This window comes from Octopus bimaculoides, chromosome 4, assembly GCF_001194135.2.
Source record: "Octopus bimaculoides isolate UCB-OBI-ISO-001 chromosome 4, ASM119413v2, whole genome shotgun sequence".
Taxonomy (NCBI): Eukaryota; Metazoa; Mollusca; class Cephalopoda; order Octopoda; family Octopodidae; genus Octopus; species Octopus bimaculoides.
The window spans coordinates 38,775,280-38,780,454 of NC_068984.1; the positions used below are offsets into that span (position 1 = coordinate 38,775,280).

The 5,175-nt window shown below is 31.6% G+C and overlaps 1 protein-coding gene and 1 long non-coding RNA gene across 3 annotated transcripts in view; one reads left to right on the top strand and one right to left on the bottom strand.

Moving 5' to 3' along the window:
- Nucleotides 1–1,800, top strand: part of LOC128247570 (uncharacterized) — a 4,264-nt gene extending 2,464 nt beyond the window's left edge. The window contains exon 2 of the long non-coding RNA XR_008263896.1: nt 1,666–1,800. This is a non-coding gene — a long non-coding RNA (uncharacterized LOC128247570). The remainder of the gene's footprint in view (nt 1–1,665) is intronic.
- Nucleotides 1,801–1,982: 182 nt separating this feature from the next.
- Nucleotides 1,983–5,175, bottom strand: part of LOC106878741 (TP53-binding protein 1) — a 30,195-nt gene continuing 27,002 nt past the window's right edge. For both annotated transcript variants that reach the window (XR_008263894.1, XR_008263895.1), the window contains 2 exons: nt 3,776–3,883; nt 1,983–2,529 (listed from right to left, as the gene is read on the bottom strand). The gene's annotated coding sequence lies outside the window, so the exon portion shown is untranslated. The remainder of the gene's footprint in view (nt 2,530–3,775; nt 3,884–5,175) is intronic.

Consider the following 5,175-nt stretch of genomic DNA (forward strand, 5'->3'; position numbering starts at 1 on the left):
AAGGTTATTGCAGTACACACGTTTCATGCCACTCCATTTATATAAGTAATGCGAGCATTACATTAAATGTAAAATGCAGAGCAATCTTCAGCTGCACAAGGATACAGAAAATTTACTGAAAACTTCATTACAGCAGAATGGACATATTACTGTTGTGACAACATTTAAAACAATCTAAGTGGGAAAGAAGAATACAAAAAAACCATCTTGACATAGCCAAGGCTAGCAGGCTAGTAATTAATTCTAGGTAGAATTTTAACTGTCCCTGATTCTATTTGTTTTTTATCTAGTGATTTAAAGGAGCAACCAGCCTTTCTCTTATAAGGAAAAGGAAGGGATAAACATTATACATGGATATGGTTATAAAGATTCCTCTGGTCACAGTGGCAACACAATTTGAGGTTGGGTTTTTTTTACTACCATCATATGTTAAATTTCCCCTACTACATTATGATAAGGGACAAGCATAGGTATCTTGCTATAGAGGAGATACTTGGCTGTCCCAAATTATACATAGGGGTAGTCGAAGTAGCTGAGGAGAAAAAAAAAGATGGAAAGGATGGAATGCCAGTGCAAGGTAAATGTAAGAGAGGATATAGACAGTGGATCATGAGAGAGAAGGAGAGTAAATACTTTCCTAAGCGTGTAAGTGGGAGTAAGAAGTGGTTAAAAATAGGAGTGGATAAATGTAGTGAGTGATGAACAAGAGTGAAGGTATAATTGAGGAGAAATACCAGAATGGAGAGAGATATAGGAGTGGTTCAAGAAGGAGAATAGATCAGAAAGTAACAGAATGATGTGCAGTTGGTTTTAAAGACCAAATGAATTTGCATTGTCTAGTATTTCTATCAGTAGTTATTATTAGAGCTTGTTCTTAGACTTTAAACACCACTGGAGAGAGAATTTTGTCTTCTAATTATTTAGATAATCTCAGCTGATTGAAGTATTTCAACTCAATATTACATATGTGAGAATCAACCATCAAAGTGCATTGGTAAAAATGCTGTATGCACAGTTTTTACAAGTCGACACCAAAAAGGAGTATTTCATGCTAGTTATTTCCTGACCAATCAGATTAGTTAAACAGATAAGTGACACATTTCCACAAGGCATATTCCTTCATAATTTGATCATAAGTGTACTTGAAAAGAACTGAACTGAAATAAGCAACAAATTAGGATTGCATTTAGGTATAAGCTAAATAAGCTACAGCTGAATGAACCTCTCAAAATTTCAGAATTGTTTTCATTCCATTCACTACAGTTTCTAGGTTAATTAACAGCAATTAACATAAACAAATTATTTCCACAAATATGTAGGTTTCCCTCGTTTTATAATTATGCTTCAATATCAACTTTTCTCATATTTTCCTTATTCTTTAATAAATACCAAATGGGATCTTTAGAAAGACCTTATAGCTTACAGCTTCCTATAATAGCCCTGAGCATGCAATTGTATGCAGAAGGGGAAAAAATAAGGAAAAACATTTAAAAGGAAGCAAAAATATATATAAAGACAAGAAGCATTTAGAAAATAAAAGCATTAGAAAATTTTTTAATTGATTCTGAAAGAACTGTTAGAATTCAGCAAATATTTCATGTTTTAATTCCCTTCAAATAATTATTTTGTGGAATTAACCATAACCTTGTCTTCAATCTGATACAGTAAACAAACAGAAAAGAAATAGAAAAGCAGAATTTCCATGAACTGACCTTGAATTGATTCTGAAAAGAAGAAACAAGAAAGAAACTTGCTATGAACTAATGGAGAGAATAAATGCTAACTCTTATACAACATTAACTTCTTTTTGGTTTGTTAGTCATTGTAATCTTTTATTTTTCACCAAATTCATGAATGTAAATGTTTCATATAATCAACTCATCTATTTTTTGCTGCACAAAACACAACCAACCAACATGGTGGTTATTGTAAATAAGGTATGGATGTTATGTGCATTGCCCGATGAAAGTCAGTAAAATTAATATCTTTAAGCATTTTATTGTTACTGATGATAAATAAGGTTTAAACCATATCAAAACCTACAGTGTAACACTAAGTTGTGTCCATAGTCAAAGCTTATTTTACTTGCCTTAACCTTTTTACAAGCAGTTTTCTGAAAGTATGACAAGAGATGGAAGACATCAGTAAGCAATTTTAATTGTTATATCATTTTTTAAAAATATTTAACAGTTCAATTTTCAAAATATTAATTTTTTTTCTTTTGTGTGTACGGCCAGGATGACGAGCTCAAACATTCGTTGATGTATGATGAAAAGTAGGTCACATAGTGACTATTGTTAAGGAAGTGTCCTGATGTGGAACACTTGTTTCAGAATTAATGCTCTTTTTGTTTTAGTTTGGAGAGACAATCTATATCCATGCCAGCAAAGACGAAAAATGGTTATAAAATAGAGAGTGATGTTCAATCTTTGATAGCATTAATTCTGTAAGATTTGATACATTACAGCAATTTTATAATTCTTTAATTAGGAGTATATTTCCATGCTAGATAAAAAACATATATAAAACCTGTAAAAGAAAATAAATATAAATAAGTGGTTCATAAAAAAATTTTTTATTTGTGTTATTGTTATAACATCATATCAAGCATATTTTTAATCCTTAATTAAAACAGGAGCAAACAATTTTCTTTTTTAAATTAACTATTTGGTAAGCATTTCAGCTTATTTAGCTGTAAGATATGCACCAAATAGTGAATGGAACTATTGTACAATTGATAAATGTTTCTTTAAGCTGCAGAGCTGAACCTCAATCCTTTAGTGGGTTACTGAAGAGAAAAATCACTAAGTCATGTATCCTTTCCTTTCAATCATTCCATAAAGACGAAGATATTGGTGATACCTTAACAAACTAATATAAAGCATTTAATATTGTAACATAAGGTGGCAAATGGTAGAGGCATTTCTCTGATTATTTACATTCTGAGTTCAAATTCCACCAAGGTTGACTTTGTCTTACTTCCTTTCAGGTTCAATAAAATAAGTACCAGTTGAATGCTGGTGTTGATATAACTGACTATCCTTTCCCTCTAAAATTGCTGGCCTTGTGCCAAAATTTGAAACCAATATTGTAATATGATATATAACGCAAAAATTGTGAAAATTATAAAAAGAATGAAGCTAAGTAAATTAGCATAAATGATTCAATAAAAACTAGATAATTTATAATAATTAGTTTTAATTACCAGTTTCTGAAGAAACTGGTTGTCAACGCTACATTTATCTTTCATCTTTATTATATCAATAAAATAAAGCATAAATAATAATAGTGTTGATATAAACTGACTATGCTTGTTTTTCTTATAAATTTCACTGTATTCTTTAACATAATTAATTTGCTCATTCTGTGCAATAAAACTGATATAAACATTTTAATCACACATTATAAAAGCCAACCAACATCTAAATATCAATAATGTCCCCTCCAGCCACAACCCAAAATTGTTAGAAAAAGCATGATTTTTCTCTCTTTTCTTTACCTTTCCACAAATGATCTACTGCTTCTTGATACTCTTACCTACATATTCTTAACAACAGATGACCTATACTCCTGTTCACATCCTGTGTGATAGTCAGGATCATGAAATTTGAATAATGAGAAGCAAGGTGTCAACTGCAATAATCATAAACAACTCTTCCCTAGACATGTTTAGAACTTTTCGGCTGTAACTATGTACACTATGAACACACATACATATATGTGTGAGCATGTGTGTATGTGTGCATTAAAATTATAAATGGATAATGTTGCTTACCAGTTACCAAACCAAGTAATGCATAATAAGGTCCACCAACTATAATTGACAGCCCTACAAGAGTAGCATATTGCAGCATTAGAATTATGAGAATGGACTGTTGCATAGCTGGAAAAAAATAAACATTTAAAATAAACAAAAGGGAAACAATTACATCAAATTTTTTTTTTTTTTAAATACAGAACAGAAAAGGAAATTAATATATTTTAATTCATTAAATGTAGTAAGGTTAGTAACCAAAATGCTTAATTTTCACAGATTATAAAATTCAGGGTGGCCAATACTGCCAATATTCAGGTTAATATTTGTCTTTATTGGTATGCCTATTGCCAGTTTCAACATATCAATATAGCCACATCTTTCTGAAATTCTTTTGCTGTCCATATTTTACCTTTGTAACAGGAAGTCCAGCCAAGAATTTGAAACCTCTACTTTCAGTCCGCTGGCCATTTTTTGACCATGAGTCATGGTCCTCACCTTGCAATGTATATATATATATTCTATATGTTTCTTTACACAGAAACAGTTTTTTGTCGACTTTTTAAAAATGTTTAGTGCTTTTTTTTTTTTTTTTTTACCCAATTAAATCTTTTTATCAGCATTTCTTTAATAAATGATCATCCATGTACAGCTTTCAAAGAAAAGATACAAGCTATGGTCAAAAGCAAAACAAAACTTCTTGACTCTTGCTAAGCACATAGGGCTAGATGTCTCCATTAAATTGTATTTCCATTTCTAATGAAGTACGTAACGTATGTACGAGTTTCTGTCAATTTTGTTTACCATACCCACTCACAAGGCTTTGATCTGTCTGAAGCTCTAGAAGAAACTTGCCCAAAGTGCCATGCAGTATGACTGAACCCTGAACCATGTAGTTGAGAAACAAGCTTCTTATTACACAGCCATGCCTGAGAATGTGTCTAAATGTGTGCATGAGAGAGAGACAAATCAAATTTAGCAGTACTTCATTAGAAATGGAGATACAATTTAATGGAGACATCTAGCCCTAAGTGCTTAGCAAGAGTCAAGAAGTTTTGTTTTGCTTTTGGCCATAGCTTGTTTCATCTCTTCTTTGAAAGCAGTACATGGATGATCTTTTATTAAAGAAATGCTGATAAGTTTTAATTGGCTCAAAAAACAAAAGTCACAAAACATTCTTGAAAAGTCAACAAAAAGGTGGTTTCCAAATTTCTGGCAGAGTGAATTGAATCACAAGGGTGTTTTTCTCACAGACGGTGCCCAAATGACCCTACCATAATGTATAGTCAACCAAATTAAAAACAAACTATGCGCATGCACAAAATTAGAAATATAAAATGGCAACAATTTACCCATTCACACCCTACCATCTCGATTATGCTGCTGTTTCACGTGGAACAGCAGCATAGTTGAGATGGTAT